The sequence below is a fragment of the Podarcis gaigeae genome, assembly GCF_964106915.1.
Source record: "Podarcis gaigeae genome assembly, chromosome: 9".
NCBI classification, from domain to species: domain Eukaryota; kingdom Metazoa; phylum Chordata; class Lepidosauria; order Squamata; family Lacertidae; genus Podarcis; species Podarcis gaigeae.
This window is the reverse complement of record NC_139685.1, coordinates 10921199-10940679: the sequence shown is the minus strand read 5'-3', so window position 1 is coordinate 10940679 and position 19481 is coordinate 10921199. Positions and strand designations below refer to the sequence as shown.

The 19481-nt window shown below is 43.3% G+C and overlaps 1 protein-coding gene across 11 annotated transcripts in view; it reads left to right on the top strand.

Annotated features, from left to right (window-relative positions):
- The window catches only part of KCNIP4 (potassium voltage-gated channel interacting protein 4), a 396014-nt gene that overhangs the window by 270737 nt on the left and 105796 nt on the right, over window positions 1–19481 (top strand). The gene's annotated exons all lie outside the window — the stretch shown is intronic.

The following is a 19481-nucleotide window of genomic DNA, read 5'->3' as shown; positions in this document are numbered from 1 at the left end:
ATTTAAAATGTGGGCGAGGTTATCTATTTACTCGAAGAGCTCTAAATTGCAATAAAATAGTCTGTAATTGTGACTGGAACCTGAAAATCCCCAGATGACCATGTTGACCAAAATTTGGGATGGAGTGGGGAACAAAAGGGAGAGTGAAACTACTTGCCTACTTTTGTTAAGATGGCAACATAGGCAAGTGGCAACAGTTGTAGGGTGCTGTTTTGGCATCATAGAATTGTAGGGTTGGCAGGGACCATGATACCCACCTAGTAAAACCTCCTGCAATGCAGGAATCTTTCATCCAGTGTGGGGCTCAGGCCCATGACTCTGAGATTAAGAGAATGAGCTATCCCATAATGAACTTTAGGCAGGTGGCGGAATATTTGCTTTATCTTTTTTAAAAATCTAGAAAACTAGCATGTCAAGTGGAAGCGCTTGGCCTAGCCTTCTCCATGGTATGTTATTTTTCTTTTTTCTTTTTTTCTTTTTTTAATAATAGATTTTATTAAAGTTTTGAAGGTTACAGAAAGAAAAATAAAAAAGTTAAACAAACAAAGCACAAAAAAAACACAAATCCAACCTTTACATAACTTTCTTTCCTTTGCTTATTTCCTTGACCTCCTCACACCTCCCTTTTTTGTATTCTAGTTCAATTAGATATTTCTGCAAATCCTTTCCATCTTTGTTTTTATCCTAAAAATTTATCTTGATATACTATAATTTTACATTCTCCTCTTTCCCTAATTACCAATCCATTTTTACTTAATCCTTTATAACATTTCTGCTAAAACCACATAGCTTCATTCCAACATCATTCTAACATTCCTTAATTTTACATGGTATGTTATTTTTCTATGAACATGTTATGTTTTTGGGCTGGGGGCACTAAATCACACAATTCACCCTACAGCTGTTGTGACATTGCCTTTCCACAATCAGCTTGAAATTATATTAATATTCACTTCAGCTTGGTTTATTGTGTTTAGCGAGCAGCCATTACACACATAAAAATAATAACAAGAATACTGCTAATAATAGTAGTTTACCTTATACTCCTGGACCTTTAGAGGATAAATCATTATATGGTTTTATTGCATAGCAACAGCTGCTGAACATGTGTGAGTCAAATATGAAACTATCACCATTTGATCACCAAAACACGTTTCAATTTCAATTTTGTATTGTACATTGTAAGGTAAAGGCAAAGGACCCCTCAATGGTTAAGTCCAGTCAAATTTTGCTATGGGGTGCGGCACTCATTTCCACTTTCATGCCAAGGGAGCAGGCATTTTTCCACAGACAGTGCACCTGCTTCTGGCGCACAAAAAACCGTGACAAGTACCAGAGGGCACGGAAATGCCATTTACTTTCCAGCCACAGCAGTACCCATTTATCTAAGCACATTGGTGTGCTTTTGAACTGCTAGTTTGGCAGGAACTGGGACAAAGCAACGGGAGCTCACCCCGCCGCATAGACATGACTGCCAACCTTGCAATTGGTAAGCTCAAAAGGCTTGGTGGTGTAGACCACAGTGCCACCCACATCCCTTTAATATTGTGTTTAATATTTGTATTTAATTTGTATTAATATTGGACATGCAATGGTATTTAATGGCTGATAGCATTTGTCAGATTGCATGCAATGGTATTTAGTATTTGACCGTTGAGCACTTATGAACTTAAATATTTTTTACCTGCCAAAAAAGGTCTGAAAGGAAATATTCAGTCCCGCACAATAATTAGCAGCAAATATTACACATAATGTAGGGGTAGTAATACTCTGTTCTGCATGATGAGCTCTTGAGACTTTTTCAGATCCTTTGGCTAGAATTGAGTCCAAAAGAGTGATCTATATAACTTACATAGTTCTGTATTGTGATTCTGGTTTAATCCTCATAAGCAAAACCAAATAACAATATAGGGCAATCCACTGAGGCAGATACAAATGATAGGGGACTTAAAAGTACTTAGATCACTGTAAAGAGTCTTGCCTCTGTTTTTAAAAGGGAAGATTCACAAACCTGCTGCCTGTTCAGGAAACTTGCACTTTTCATTTCCAGAGCAGAAAATCATGAATGTTCACAACTTCACGCCTGTGTGGTTGTGGGATCACAGCAACAGGAACAAGGAGAAGGCAGTAAAATAGCATGAAAGCAACAGCCAAGATGGGCTGTGAATACCAGTAAACAGGTGCAAAACTGGTAAACTTTGAGCCTCGAATTTTGTGTCAGAAATATTCAGCACTGGTGAATAAACCTGTTCATGGCAGCTCAGATAAGGAGGAATTTGCAGATAAGGGCTTTCCCCTTTGGTGTTATTATCCAGTCCCAGAGGGCAGTCTAACAGAAACTTACTGGGTTGCACTGAGCCATTTTTTTCTACTTTTCCAGAGCAACAGGTTTGGTGATTCTTGCAACCATTTCAGGTGCTGAAAAAATGGCTCCTCTGACAACTTTCCCAAGCACTTACCGTATTTTTTGCTCTATAAGACTCACTTTTTCCCTCCTAAAAAGTAAGGGGAAATGTCTTATGGAGCGAATGCAGGCTGTGCGGCTATCACAGAAGCCAGGAGAGCAAGAGGGATTGCTGCTTTCACTGCGCAACGATCCTTCTTGCTGTTCTGGCTTCTGAGATTCAGAATATTTTTTTTCTTTTTTTCCTCCCCCCAAAACTAGGTGCGTCGTGTGGTCTGGTGCATCTTATAGAGCGAAAAATACAGTAATTGTATTGCTCAAACTTTTCTCTTGTGCTGTATGAAGCTTTCTGATCTCCTTCCTGCCTTCCAAATAGAGCACTCTTAATTTCTTGTAAGAGTTGGACTTGGAAAGAAGGGAGGTTTTTTGCTTTGTTTTTTTTCTCCTCGGTGACTCTGTAGTCTGGCTAGACATTTCAGGCTCCAGTCTGGATTTGACAACATGGAACTGAAGAAAGCTTTGCTGAAAGGGTGCCAGTTTAAGACAGCGTAGCAGATAAGAAATTTACCAAGGGAGTTGTAAAAATAGCGGCAGGGGAAAACAGAACGAAGAACTACAACAGCATTTCAAGGTCGTGCTTTAAATTTACCCGAAGGCTGAGGGTTGATGCATATAATGCAATTTAATAGAGGGGGGCACGGGGAGGAAATGAGCTATCGAAGGAGAACTGTACATCTCTGTTTCAGCTCTGTGAAAAATTGCCCATTCTTATCATCTGCCCAATGAAAGGTATGCTTTATTACCAACAGATGTGACCCCTTTTATCTTAAGCAAAGTTGTGCAGCCAGCGAAAATACCTGTCTTTAGAATTTAGCACCCCAGATCACTTTGTCTAGCCTTGATCACATGAGAGAGAGAGAGACTGCATTTAGTCCACCAAATGATGGTAATATCTAGTGTTAAAGATGGGCTGCAGCTAAGGGTCACTTCCACCTTCCTTTTCTCAGTAGATTCATCCCTCTTTTATTTCCTTTGCCCCCTGCTTCCCCTTTCCCTGATTCATTTCTGGGAAGTCTCATCTCTGTTCCTAATTATGCAGGTCCTTAGGGTGGTGCTGTGGGTTAAACCACAGAGCCTTGGGCTTGCCGATCGGAAGGTCGGTGGTTTGAATCCCTGCAACGGGGTGAGCTCCCGTTGCTCGGTCCCTGCTCCTGCCAACCTAGCAGTTCGAAAGCATGTCAAAGTGCAAGTAGATAAATAGGTACCGCTCCTGCGGGAAGGTAAACAGTGTTTCCTTGCGCTCCTCTGGTTTGCCAGAAGCGGCTTAGTCATGCTGGCCATATGACCTGGAAGCTCTACGCCAGCTCCCTTGGCTAGTAAAGCGAGATGAGCGAGCAACCCCAGAGTTGTCCGCGACTGGACCTAATGGTCAGGGGTCCCTTTACCCTTTACCTTGTCACTTCAGTGGCGTAGCGTGGGGGGTGCAAGGGGGGCCGGCCGCACCGGGTGCAACATCAGGGGGCGCTCACACTCGCAGCTCTCTGCCCCTACTGGGTTAGGGGGTGCAAATTACTGGCCTTCCCCCAGGTGCTGACAACCCACGCTACGCCACTGCCACCACCTCTCCTTCCATTGTACTAATGGGTTGGGTCCCTCCTCCCAAACAAAGAACTCCCTGAGACATTAAAGCATCCCTGTGACAAATCGATAAAGGTTTTTCTGTGCCTCCTGTATTACTGTCGCCAATTAAAGTCTGTCCTGTCCTGGAATTGCAGAGGGTTGGACTAGACAGTGGCGTAGCGTGGGGGGTGCAGGGGGGGCCGGCCGCACCGGGCGCAACATCTGGGGGTTAGGGTTAGGGGGCGCAAATCCACGGGTTAGGGGGCGCAAATTACTTGCCTTGCCCCGGGTGCTGACAACCCACGCTACGCCACTGTGACACTTACTCACAGAATCAGAATGGTTGGAAGGGACCGCGAGTGTCATCTAGTCCAGTCCCATGAAATGCCCAGTGTGGTGCCTAAACCCAGAACCCTGAGATTAAGAGCCTCATGCTTCTACCGACTGAGCTAGAAACTGAGTTTCCAGAAATGGTTGTGCCACTTGCTGCTTGCCGTATCTGTTCTTGACCATGTGCTCCCAGGCCTCATAAGCATGGCTGTCTTTGCCCCCAAGGGCACCTGCAGATAGGTGTTTTATTGCAGGCGCATGCAGCAGCAAGCATTTCATGCTTTAAATGTGGATTTGTAATAGAAATCTATTGGACAACCTGCTCCTCTTCCTGCTACCTAAATGTCATTCAGTACTCCTGCATTATTGACCCACCTTTGCCTCTTCCCAGGCTATTGTTTCCGTCCCTGCTGTCTGCTCTTCCCTTTTTTCCCCTTGACAGCAGAAGTTAGTTGTGCTATGATGCTACCCTGCTATTCTTCCCAGCCCTTGCAGCTGCAGCTATATTTGTTGTTGTTTAGTTGTTTAGGCGTTTAGTCGTGTCTGACTCTTCATGAACGCATGGACCAGAGCACACCAGGCACTCCTGTCTTCCACTGCCTCCCGCAGTTTGGTCAAACTCATGCTGGTAGCTCTGAGAACACTGTCCAACCATCTTGTCCCCTTCTCCTTGTGCCCTCCATCTTTCCCAACATCAGGGTCTCTTCCAGGGAGTCTTCTCTTCTCATCAGGTGGCCAAAGTATTGGAGCCTCAGCTTCTGTCCTTCCAGTGAGCATTCAGGGCTGATTTCAATAAAGCAGTTCAGGGAAAGATGGGGAAGAGATTTTCAGGAGTGGGAGATTATTATAGAAAATTACAAACATTGTTCCTCTCACTTAGCTTTGCATAACGTCCACTGTAGTTCCACTATAGAAAAGGAAGTCTAAACAGTTGGATTTCAAACCACAGATAGATTTTTATTCATATTTATTTTTAAATGATAGGGTTTCACAGTTGTATCACAAAGTAAATAATTCTGAATGAGATGGAAACTAAGGATGAATTGCCAGCACACAAAAGAATTTAACAATACTTTCTCTCCCACCCCAATAGGCATAATACTGGTTTACATAAATTAAGAATATTCTTTCTCAGATTTGCTAATTCCTTCTTAGTACTAGGCATGAGAAGGACTTCTGAAATGACAAAACAACAATGATATGAGAGTGCTGCGACAAATTGAATATCCTCCTGTTAATTCAATTCAGCCCTGAGACTTGAAAGATGCAACACATTAAAGCTTGTGTAATTGTCTGGTGGCAGTGGGTGAATGGCATTAATTCTCAATTTGATCTAATAAATAAGCTTATGGGAACCTAAATGGAAATCAATCCCCCTTTCATGTAAAAGGCTAGGGGCAGGACTCCGTTTCTTGCAGGAAAACTACTCACCTTTTGCAGCCAGTGGCCACATCCCATTGAATTCTATGGCAAACATATTTTGGCTTGATTGCACTCAGTGTGCCTGACAGCACTGCTAAACATTCCAGTAGTTGCACAGTAAATGTGGATAGATTCTCCTAGCTGGCCACCAGCAAATATTCCCAGGGTGGCTACAACAGAATAATGACATGCAATATAAATGAATAATACACAATAAGAAATAAAAATCAGAGACGCTTACCATGCATTGTTTACCATTTTAAAACATGCTACAACATGGCAAAGGAACGCTAAAAGGCTTGGGAGGATAGTTAAAGACTTTGCATGGCGCCAAAAAGCCATTAGGGTGGGCGTGGAGCTAAGCCATCTCAGAAGAGCATTCCAATTTGGGAGAGGAGACATCTTCCTCATAGCTAACCTCTGAGCTTGTAATTGAGGAAGCACTGGGAAAAGGGTGACCTTCTGATGACCTTAGGGCAGGCTTCCTCAGCCTCAACCCTCCATATGTTTTTAGCCTACAATTCCCATGATCCCTAGCTAGCAGGACCAGTGATCAGGGATGCTGGGAATTGTAGTCTCAAAACATCTGGAGGGCTGAGGTTGAGGAAGCCTGCCTTAGGGTATGGATCCATGGATATGGGAGAAATCACCTGCAGATCTCCTGATCTTTCATCTAATTCAGCAAACACATTGCAGGTGATTCACCGGGACTTTTGAAGTATGCTGACCAAATACTGAATTGGCTTCACACATTTATCCTCAAGTTCATGCCAACAGCTTCCAGGAAAGAATTAAATTGCTCTTGAGGCAGTTTTATTTTTTTAAAAAATATATATTAAAAATCCTGGCAGTGTTTCAGAACTGTGAAAACATGCTATTGGGAAAGACGTGGTTAAAACACACACACACAGAGAGAGAGAGAGAGAGAGAGAGAGAGAGAGAGAGAGAGAGATGTGCAGCAATACAAGATTAGCTCCTTAAGATAAATACAACCTTTGTAAGTTTCATTTCCTGACTCACTCCTATTAGGGTCAAGGGTGAAGGGAAAGTTATAGGTTTGTCAGGATGCAGAAACGAGGCTGTCTCATTTCATGTCAATGCTTGTGCGTTTATTGTCCTTTACTCCAGTGTAGGTGATCTGTTACTGGACTTTGGTGATTCACTTTCCTATCCTGACATTTTCTGAAGGGCTGTACAGTGGTACCTTGGGTTACAGATGCTTCAGGTTACAGACACTTTAGGTTACCGACTCCGCTAACCCAGAAATAGTACCTCGGGTTAAGAACTTTGCTTCAGGATGAGAACAGAAATTGCGCAGCAGCGGTGCAGCGGCAGCAGGAGGCCCCATTAGCTAAAGTGGTGCTTCAGGTTAAGAACAGTTTCAGGTTAAGAATGGACCTCCGGAACGAATTAAGTACTTAACCCGTGGTACCACTGTATATGCACATCAAGATTTTGTCAAATATACACATCTACCTATTACATGCTTGGTACATATAGAATACAAAAGAAATAGGTAAAGTGTGGAATAGCTTTACAGTCGTACCTTGGAAGTCGAACGGAATCTGTTCCAGAAGTCCATTTGGCTTCCAAAGCGTTCGAAAACCAAAGCACGGCTTCTGATTGGCTGCAGGAAACTCCTGCAGCCAATCGGAAGCCATGGAAGCCCCATCTGACGTTTGGCTTCCAAAAGAACATTCAGAAACCAGAAAAGTCACTTCTGAGTTTCAATCATTTGGGAGCCAAAATGTTCGAGAACTAGGCTGTTCGAAAACCAAGGCATGACTATATTTCATTTAATTTGGAAAGATGTTTTATTTTACTTTTATTTGTTAACGTATCTCGATAGATAAGATTGCCTTGGAGTTTTGAGCCAACTTGCAGCTATTCATGCATTACGATATGCAAGAAAATCTGGTGGTGGCAGGAATGGATCTGTGGATCTGAAGTTCACGAGTTGCCATATGTAGAAGAAGTGAGTTGGCAAATTTCCAGCCATAACCAATGACTGGAGAGGCGAGAGATGGGATGAGCTGAGAGTGGTTTTCTGAATCATTGCCTACAATCTGGCAAGCATAATTGAGCAATGTAGTCCATCACCTTAGGCAACCCTGTAGGTTTACAGCTTTGCTGGAGCCAAGAAATCAAAAAGGATTCCAGCTTAATTTAGATTAGAAGAACCATGTTTGCCTATCATGGTTGGCCTATGTTGCCATCTTTGGAAGTGGGCAAGTATTTATTTTCAGGTTATTGGTTTTGTTTTGTTCCTATTTTGTATTGTATTTTTCTGTTGTGAAACTTTTCATAAATTACTATTATTATTAGTAGTATGGGATTCAGATAAATTTATATAAGAATTCTAAAGCTCCTTAATGTTCAAACATATCTCTGAATACCTGGGGTACACATTCAGTTGGGAAACTGTTATTTTCTTCAATCTGTAGCTGAAGGAAAAAAAACAATTCCTAAGAAAAAACTGTGGGGAAACACAAAAAAGTTTATTAATCACTGTAACTGGGGCAAACTGAAAGAGGGAAAAATGCTGAGTTCATCCTCCAGCAGTTCATTAACTTTGTTTAAAAGATCGGGGGCTTAAAGTGCATTTTGTTTAGCACCTTTATTGCTTTTTGCCGTGGCCTTTAACTTTTCTGATATGACTTAAAAGAAAAAGTCTGCTGATATACTGTTTCCAACAAGTTTGGTACCAAATGGATGCTGCATCATAGTGAGCGTTGCATCTTCCAGTGTCTTATTAAAAAAGCCAGCATGAAACAGCTCGTGCAGCACTTTTCAAGATTGCTTTTACTTGAAGCCTGTGACCCATCACACTTGAGAAATTGTTCCTAAAACTGGGGGAAACAAAATATCTTAGGTAATTCTGCGCCATTCCATTTTTTCTTAAATGATTCTTGTTGTTTAATGAAAATACCCACATATTCTTTATAGTTCATAGACGTTGTCCACCCCAAATATACCGTATTTTTTGCTCTATAAGACTCACTTTTTCCCTCCTAAAAAGTAAGGGGAAATGTGTGTGCGTCTTATGGAGCGAAAGCAGGCTGCGCAGCTATCCCAGAAGCCAGAACAACAAGAGGGATTGCTGCTTTCGCTGCACAGCGATCCCTCTTGCTGTTCTGGCTTCTGAAATTCAGAATATTTTTTTCTTGTTTTCCTCCTCCAAAAAATAGGTGCGTCTTATGGTCTGGTGCATCTTATAGAGTGAAAAATACAGTAACCTGGTGGAAATTAGGAGCTTTGAATAATCAGAGATTTCTTGCTGATTGGCTTTTATTTATTTATTTATAATACATTTTTATTAATTTTTTAACATATCATTTCCAACAGTCATTTAACATACATTTTTGTCTTATACAATATTTTAGACTTCCGTCAACTACCTCTGAAGATTTTCCATTCTTTATCACTTAATCTGCATTTCTTAATTTCTATATTACTTTTAATTATCCTTAACTGATATTCTCTTCATAATCTTCCTTGCAATATTTCACATTATCCTCCTTACAAAACTTCTTGCAGTCCTACTAGCGTAATCTGTTTACTACAATTGCTTTTCAGATAATTCAAATATTTACTCCAGTAAATACTTGCTGATTGGCTTTTAAACTGGTTGGGCCCGTGACGTGGTTTCCCCTGGTGTCCCTCGGCTAGTGGTAAAACTTCTGTCAGTGGAACTGGAGAGAGAAGCTATTTCCCCTGCAGCCCCTCCATCAGATCTATGGAACATATTTAGAAACTGCAACACACCTTCATTCACACAAAGAGAAAGTGGGTAAAAAAGAAAACAGCCCAGCAGAAAAGAGGACTCTCTGACAGCAGTGGCGTAGCAAGGTCAGGTGGTACCCGGGGCAGAAAATTTATTGTCACACACATCCCCACATGTAAATATATATTTTTTTGCCTGCAAAAATAGTTTTCATTATTTCATTATTATTTTTTGCGGAAACAAAGTTGCTGAGCTTTCTTTGCGCAGCCAGAGTTATTGAGCTAAGGGAGAGCTGGCCGACGGACGGACCATTTTGGCAGCAGGAAGCCAGCATGCACAAAAACCGCACAGCATTTTCTCACCCCCCTTGGAGGTGACACCTGAGGCAGACCACACCCACCTTGCTCCGCCTCTGCCTGACAGCTTTCTGATGACAGTATATTCAGGAACTCTGTGCATAAGAGTGCATGCATAATTCTGTACCAAACTTTAGGACTTCACATGGGCTTTCATTTTAGTGTAATGTGAACACAGTGCTTGGGCTCATTTCTTGACTTAGCACATCCCACACGCTGAGATAAGGGTACCAGGTGCACCGGGTTACCACAGCAACGCTAACAGGGACAAGTGTATGACTTCCTGAGTTATTCACCCTCCCATTGGTTCAGGAATGTAGAGATGGGTCTCTAGGGCATTGCTTTCATTATGTCCATGGTGGTCATGTCCTGCCCTGTTCGCTGTCAGGCTCTGACTCTGATTCTGAATCTGTGAGCGTCAGGAGAAGAGGCTTTGGGTTTTACACTAGCTAGCATGGTGATAGTGTTAGCACATCTCTCTGTACATATGTATCATTACATATAGACACCAGAAGAATTGTATATAGTAGATAGCAGTGTTTAGCTTTGTCTTGTGCCTGGAGACAAGGAACACTTTACTTTGAACTGTGTGGGAGAGGAGTTTTCCCCTTAATTGAGGACTGTGGAAGTAGCTATTTTAATGAAAACAAGAAATCTTAAGACTCTGCTGGGGTTCCACATACTGTACTCAGCTGATACATCACACTAGTTGACTTGTGGTTGACTTCCACAAGTCACCAACATTTCTCCTCATCTGGCATGGAAGATAAGTATTTGGAAGTAGCTTTTGTATGCAGAACTGATATGCTTCCTTGCAGTGCTCGACTGGACCCCACATAACTGGTTGGAAGCACTTTTTTACATTCATAGAACCCAGCTTGGGCTGTCAGTAATAACACATGTGGCTGGGATGCACACAGCTATTTTAATAATAATAATAATAATAATAATAATAATAATAATAATAATAATAATAATTATTATTATTATTATTATTATTTATACCCTGCACATCTGGCTGGGTCCCCTCAGCCACTCTGGGCGGCTTCCAACAAAACACTAAAATACAATAACCTATTAAACATTAAAAGCTTCCCTAAACAGGGCTGCCTTTAGATGTCTTCTAAAAGTTTGGTAGTTATTTTTCTCTTTGACATCTGGTGGGAGGGCGTTCCACAGGGCGGACGCCACTACCGAGAAGGCCCTCTGCCTGGTTCCCTGTAACTTGGCTTATTGCAATGAGGGAACCACCAGAAGGCCCTCGGCGCTGGACCTCAGTGTCCGGGCAGAACGATGGAGGTGGAGACGCTCCTTCAGATATTCTGGACTGAGGCTGTTTAGGGCTTTAAAGGTCAGCACCAACACTTTGAATTGTGCTTGGAAACGTACTGGGAGCCAGTGTAGGTCTTTCAAGACCGGTGTTATATGGTCTCAGCGGCCGCTCCCAGTCACCAGTCTAGCTGCCGCATTCTGGATTAATTGTAGTTTCCGGGTCACCTTCAAATGTAGCCCCACATATTTTAAAAGTCTATACTCAAAAAGTTAACATGTAACTAGGAAAAACATGTTTAAAAGCTTGTTTGTCATACAGGTACACTCAGTGGAGAGCCAACAGTGACTGTAGATTCCAACACATGCTCACTGGATCACAAATCTTGTGTATGGAAGGGCTCTTCATCCCTACCTCTCCTTACTGAAACCGCAATCTGATTTTGCATTCCAGGACTGCAGGTAGCTCAAATAAATAAGCCTGTTTTATTCCAAGTTTACAGAGAGAAAATATATTTTGGCCATCAGAAAATTTGGGGGAACTGGAAATTTTGGTAGATTTCTTCAGTAACAATGCCAAATTGGTTGCTAAATCAGTCTTTTCAATATTTGGGATTTTTTAAAAAGATACATGTTCTGTAGATTTCAAACTAATAGGTGTGAAGTACCTGTTGTCTCACAGCTGGTTCAGCCTAATGTCCATTCTGATTGACTCTATAGGAGGCTAATCTGTCTACCTTTTTCCTTACTGCCTTTGCAAAGTAGCTGAAATGCTAAAGCTTTTGTGTCTGTTACATACTCTTCCCATTGTAATCATTACTTCTGGTTTTCCCCAGGAGATTCTGAAATTCGTACCAGTCCTCCTTTTGTGCTTCTGATCAGTCATCAGGGATTATTATTTTTTTTGGTCTTGTCCTGACTGCATTCAAATATAACTAGGGAGAGCCTCAGGCTGTATGTTTGTCATCCAGCTATATCAAACCTGCATTTTTCTGGTATTTTCTGGAGTAATTTGTTCTGGTATATTCTGTCCTAGACCTACACCTATTTTCTTAGTGGACTCACCAAAACTGTACCACAGAGCTAATGGTAAAAAGAGTCTAAATCTAGATCGAGAGAAGGGGGCTTGGCAATGGAGCATGAAGATATCAGAGAAAGTAACCATCATTGTATTTTAAGCAGGCGTCTTTTAATTTCATGGCTGCTGTCAGGCCTGCTTCTTGGGAGAAAAGCAATGGCAAACCTAGACAGCATCTTAAAAAGCAGAGACATCACCTTGCCAACAAAGGTCCATATAGTTAAAGCGATGGTTTTCCCAGTAGTGATGTATGGAAGTGAGAGCTGGACCATAAAGAAGGCTGATCACTGAAGAATTGATGCTTTTGAATTATGGTGCTGGAGGAGACTCTTGAGAGTCCCATGGACTGCAAGAAGATCAAACCTATCTATTCTTAAGGAAATCAGCCCTGAGTGCTCACTAGAAGGACAGATCCTGAAGCTGAGGCTCCAATACTTTGGCCACCTCATGAGAAGAGAAGACTCCCTGGAAAAGACCCTGATGTTGGGAAGATTGAGGGCACAAGGAGAAGGGGACGACAGAGGATGAGATGGTTGGACAGTGTTCTTGAAGCTAGGAACATGAGTTTGACCATGAGTTTGACCTCTACTGCGGGAGGCAGTAGAAGACAGGAATGCCTGGTGTGCTCTGGTCTAAACGACTAAATAACAACAATCATTGTTGCCAAATCCAGAGTTTGAAAGGGCCTCTGAAGATCCTTCTTCTTCTTCTTCTTCTTCTTCTTCTTCTTCTTCTTCTTCTTCACCCAACACTGGGGTCTTGGATAGCCAAGTATGCTCCTCCATCATTCCTGACCATGAGCAATGCCGACTGAGCTGAGGAAACATTGCCAGTCCTAGACCTTAATGCAGAGGTGGGCGTTCCTAGTGAGCAACTGAACAAGGATAGAAGCATATATGCCTGACCCTCTTGGTGTAATGTGAACTGGGTTGAATTACACAGTGCTTGGGCCCATTTCTTGAGTGAGCACATTCCTCATGCTTGCTGGATACTCTAAGATAAGGGTGTCAGGTGCACTGGGTTACCATAGCAACACCAGCAGGGGCGAGTGTATAACTTGCTGAGACATTCACCATGGTCCTGGAACCAGGTTTGGAGACTAAGCTCTGCTGAAACCTGATTCAGTTTATGCCTCAAAACTATGGTTGTGAGTCTGGCCTATACATTTCATGATCTTTTAAATTTACCAGTTGGAATGTCCATCCTTCCTTCCTTTTTCTGTTTTATTTGCAAAAAAAACCCAACAAAAAAAAAAAAAAACACCCACCAAGGGACTGTATCCTTTGTGTGTGTAATTGTTTGTGTAAGAAATGATCTATGTTTTCATTTATCGCTAGTTAAGATTTTAAGAGGCTCTGCTGGAAATGTCAGAACAATTTATGAAATGAGGTTTGGTTTCTTCGTGTTTACACGTATAGGAGGCAAAACATCATTTACTAGTAAATTATGGAAATGGGGATGACATTCAGACACTTACAGAAGGCACTCAGGTGACTTTTAAAATCTTAAGAATTGTGGATCAGTGCCAAAGGTCATGTACAGTACATTTCTGCATCTTATTCCATCATCTGCATTTTAAGTGATGTCTAAAATGTGTTAAAAGGTGGTTGCTATTTTAAATGGCAGCTGCTTTCAGATAAAGACACCTTTATAAGATTGATTTGTGAAGCTCATTTTCTAACCTTTTGAACCTATCTGCCAATTACTTTTAGTCTGCCTTCCCCAGCCAGTCAGTTCTCTCCACCACCAGACACTGAGAACTTCTGCCTGATGCTGTTGTGGCCTTGAGGAAACCTAAAAGGTCTCAACATGCCACAAGCTTAGTAGACCACAAGCTTAATAAGAGTCAACAGAGTGATGCACCAAGGACAGAGTTCCTTCCAGATCTGGAGCCAATAAGCACACCAGTGGATGAAGAATAAGTAATGCTTTATTTGTGTAAGGTTAATAGCAGCAGAGGGACGCGGGTGGCACTGTGGGTTAAACCACAGAGCCTAGGGCTTGCTGATCAGAAGGTCGGCGGTTTGAATCCCCATGACGGGGTGAGCTCCCGTTGCTCGGTCCCTGCTCCTGCCCACCTAGCAATTCGAAAGCACATCAAAGTGCAAGTAGATAAATAGGTACCGCTCCGGCGGGAAAGTAAACGGCGTTTCCGTGCACTGCTCTGGTTCGCCAGAATTGGCTTAGTCATACTGGCCACATGACCTGGAAGCTGTACGCCGGCTCCCTCAGCCACTAAAACTAGATGAGCACCACAACCCCAGAGTCGTTTGCGACTGGACCTAACGGTCAGGGTTTCCCTTTACCTTTTAATTTGGAGCAAAACAGTGGTCGGTAGACCATGATCTTTATTGTTGCACAAAAGGTCTCCACAGGGCAACATTGACTTTTAAAACTTCCCACAATATCCCAGAATACAGTTTGTACAACATCATTGATACATCATCTTTACATCACTGACATGTCACAAAGGGGAGGGGTAGACAGGGGCTACACTAGTTCAACCTTGGCAAACATGTCCAGAAAAGTCCTTGGTACAAGATTAGCATGGGCAAAACATGTCCAGGAACCTCTCAAGTACCCACCATCAGAAGACAATAGAGCTCCCTTTGCGCATTCAGCAAGTCTGGTGATGGGCTTTTGGAAACTAACAGCTCAGCATTTGTCACCCCTGGGCACTTCCCTGGGTGGGGTGTGTGTAAACCCATGCTTGAGGGTTTATGGTAGGGGGTGGCAGGAAAAAGAGTCCTTTTCCCAAGATCAAAATGGCGTTGGAATGGAGGAAATTGGCAAAGGGGTTGATTTTATATGATTTATAAAGCTAGGTATCTTCCCTGAGCTGTCAAATCAAAATAATACATTCAGGCATAATATTTGTAACATTTAACAACTTTAAAGATGTGTTGTGTCCCCACCCCTGTCATTTCCATAACACTTAGATGCTTCTCTTCCAATCTTCACCTCAAGTCAGTGATTCAGGTTTTGGCTGACTATAATACAAGGGATTCCTAGGATCTTTCTTCTTCAGCTGCAGACTCCAGCCTTCTGTCTCTCCCAGCTTTTTCTGGTCAGCAGTCTCAGTCAGTCACACACTCGCCTCCACAGTGGTAAAACTGGCCTATTTGTGTTCAGGCAACCTACCCTTCAAACAAACAGACTTCAGTGGCATAGAATACTTCTTTTTACCATTGTTGTTTAGTCGTTTAGTCATGTCTGTCTGTTCGTGACCCCATGGACCAGAGCACACCAGGCATTCCTGTCTTCTACTGGCTCCCGCAGTTTGGTCAAACTCATGTTCATAGCTTCAAGAACACTGTCCAACCATCTCATCCTCTGTCGTCCCCTTCTCCTTGTGCCCTCAATCTTCCCAACATCAGGGTCTTTTCCAGGGAGTCTTCTCTTCACATGAGGTGGCCAAAGTATTGGAGCCTCAGCTTCAGGATCTGTCCTTCCACTGAGCACTCAGGGCTGATTTCCTTCAGAATGGATAGGTTTGATCTACTTGCAGTCCATGGGACTCTCAAGAGTCTCCTCCAGCACCATAATTCATAAGCATCAATTCTTTGGCGATCAGCCTTCTTTATGGTCCAGCTCTCACTTTCATACTGGGAAAACCATAGCTTTAACTATATGGACCTTTGTTGGCAAGGGTATGTCTCTGCTTCCCCTCCCCCCCTGCTTTTTAAGATGCTGTCTAGCCTCTTACCATATTTATCTGTAAATGAAGACCCAAGACTATATGTTTGCCTATATGTTTGTTTTTTGTTTTTGTTTTTTTGCATGTTCATTTCAAAACTTTGGTTCATTTCTGCCAACCTGACAGAGGAAAGCATAGGGCAGCTAATTAAAAAGTTTCTAAATGTTGTGATTCATCAGCTGTTTCACATTTTGGGGAGGAGAGATTGAGGTGAAGTAACTACTTTCTGATAAACTGCCCTTCTCTGCCAGTCAATTAAGGCTTGACCATGTCATCCTGTCACTTAGGAAGCCTTTTATAGCACCATTATGCAAATCACCATTATGCAAATCTTCCACCTTGGCAACATGTTCCCTTCCTGGTTCTATGCCTATTAACAGATACAGTAGGAATGAGGAGCCCAGAGGTTGGCAAAGTGGCAACAAAGTGATAGAGAGATAAAGGTTCAAGCCCAGGGGTAGACACCCTAAGGCCCGGGGGCCGAATGCAGCTCAATCACCTTCTCAATCTGGCCTGCGGACGGTCCGGGAATCAGCATGTTTTTACATGAGTAGAATGTGTGCTATTATTTAAAATGCATCTCTGGGTTATTTGTGGGGCCTGCCTGGTGTTTTTACATGAGTAGAATGTGTGCTTTTATTTAAAATGCATCTCTGGGTTATTTGTGGGGCATAGGAATTCGTTCATCTCCCCCCCCCCCAATAGATAGATAGATAGATAGATAGATAGATAGATAGATAGATAGTCTGGCCCACCACATGGTCTGAGGGACGGTGGACTGGCCCATGGCTGAAAAAGGTTGCTGACCCCTGTTCAAGCCCATCTAGAGTTAGTCGTAACCAAGTCTCAAAAGCAGTGAAAAAAGCTGTGATTGGCTTCAATATGACTAAGTCACTTATTTGTTTCAATGGGACTTTGTTTCAGTGGGATTTTTGCTGGATTGGAGAGGGGAGATTTCTGTGCCCAGAGGTGTACCTAGGGTCTCTTGCACCATTGACAGGGAGCTGTATCGCCAAACACATATGCATCATACACTCCAGCGATCTACCTTCATACTTCCTTGCCATTTTCCTACTAGTCAGCTCCTGGTTCTTGTCTGAACTTGCAACCTTATGCAGATAGCTGGTGACAGATTTCTGGTGTGATTTTTGAGCTCTCCCCTGGGCCTGCCCCCCACCTCTGTCTGTGCCGTTGTCCCTTCATCACTTTTCAGGGATGATTCACAACCTAGTAAGAGTCTCAGACGCATGCCCCTCATTCCTCATCCTTCTCCATGCAGAGAAAGTTGCAAATGAATATGAGATCTCATTGATCCCATAATGTATTAATGCCTTTCTCCATTTCAGAATGCTAGCAAGTTGTGAGGTCATTCATACAGTTCATTCCAGTTTGCTCATTACTTTCTCCACATGGGTAGGCATACATTTGTTTGGAATTTTGCAGGAGAAAACTGGCTGGAGGGATGTTTTAGACCAGATAATTGGTGGCTAGGGAATGGGGTTAAGCAGGCTCTCCCTCTTCTGGCTTCTGGGCACCATGCAAACCTTACTGTTGCTGCATCCTTCTCCATCCTGGCATGCTGCAGCAACTCCGCCAGATGGAGATCAGGTGAGTGGCACAGCCTGGTCATGCCATCTGCTGCTCCCCTTCTGTTGTTTAGTCATTTTGTAATGTCTGACTCTGCATGACCCCATGGACCAGAGCATGCCAGGCACTCCTGTCCTCCACTGCCTCCTGCAGTTTGGTCAAACTCATGTTGGTAGCTTCGAGAACACTGTCCAACCATCTCATCCTCTGTCGTCCCCTTCTCCTTGTGCCCTCCATCTTTCCCAACATCAAGGTCTTTGCCAGGGAGTCTTCTCTTCTCATGAGGTGGCCAAAGTCTTGGAGCCTCAGCTTCAGGATCTGTCCTTCCAGTGAGCACTCAGGGCTGATTTCCTTCAGAATGGATAGGTTTGATCTTCTTGCAGTCCATGGGACTCTCAAGAGTCTCCTCCAGCGCCATAATTCAAAAGCATCAATTCTTCGGCGATCAGCCTTCTTTATGGTCCTGCTCTCAATTCCATACATCACTACTGGGAACACCATAGCTTTAACTATACGGACCTTTGCATAGCATATACTGAAACTGAAAAGTGGCAGGTTTTCCAAAAAGCATGTTGTAAAACTGGAATACTAGGGTCACAGAGACGTCTTTTCCATTGCAGGACTTTGTGGTAGTGTCAGGCAGCAGATGAACCAACCCCCACGGCAGGTCTCCAGGAATGGACAAGACAAGGGAAAGTCCTTGCCATCTGTTTTTATCCAATATTCACAGAGAGAGAGGCTTGAGAATGTGGCCTCTCGGAATAATGGCGTTGTGCCGAGTAAATCTCCCCTTCCCTTCTCTCCCACTTCTTCATTCGTTATCCCTTCTATGGTTAGAACTGAGGGCTCTTTGGTTCTGAGCCCTTTGCTCTCCTATTTTTAAGGCTTGCCGGGTTCTGGGAGCTGGTGGGTCTGGAATGCTTTCTAGTGATAACGTTTCATCCAACTGCTCCGGCTCTGCCTCCTTCTCCTATCCCATTACAATGGTACCTCGGGTTACATACGCTTCAGGTTACATACGCTTCAGGTTACAGACTCTGCTAACCCAGAAATAGTACCTCGGGTTAAGAACTTTGCTTCAGGATGAGAACAGAAATCATGCTCTGGCAGCGCAGCGGCAGCAGGAGGCCCTATTAGCTAAAGTGGTGCTTCAGGTTAAGAACGGACCTCTGGAGCGAATTAAGTACTTAACCCGAGGTACCACTGTATTTCCCAACTTTTCCTCTTATCTTCCTCTGAGCTGTGATCTCCCTCAAACCCCTGTTGCAATTCTGAACTGTCTTCGTCTTCTCTGGAAGGGTCAGGCTGGGGAGGTGGTCTCCACCATTCCTCCTCTGCCCATTCCCGGGCAGGTAGCTTTTCATCAAGACAATTATAACAGTCCTCCAAAGATGCTTAATGTTTTCTTGCTTTCTGGGCATACAAGAAGCACTGAAGGAATTAAGGATGTAAATGCTGCAATATAGTAAAGGTAAAGGACCCCTGACCATTAAGTCCAGTCGCGAACGACTCTGGGGTTGCGGCGCTCATCTCACTTTACTGGCCAAGGGAGCCGGCGTTTGTCCACAGACAATTTTTCTGGGTCATGTGGCCAGCATGACTAAGCTGTTTCTGGCGAACCAGAGCAGCACATGGAAATGCTGTTTACCTTCCCGCCAGAGCAGTACCTATTTATCTACTTGCACTTTGATGTGCTTTCGAACTGCTAGGTTGGCAGGAGCAGTGACCGAGCAATAGGAGCTCACCCCATGATGGAGATTTGAACCGCCAACCTTCTGATCGGCAAGTCCTAGGCTCTGTGGTTTAACTCACAGCGCCACCCGCGCCCCAAGCTGCAATATAATGTATAGCTAATTATTTTCTTCCCTGATCCTTCAAGGACTTGGCCTTACAAACATAGGAAGTGGCCTTTTCCTGAGTGAGATCATTGGTCCAGCTTGCTCTACATGGACTTGGCAACGGGTCTCCGGAGGTTTCCTGGGATTTCCCTGCTA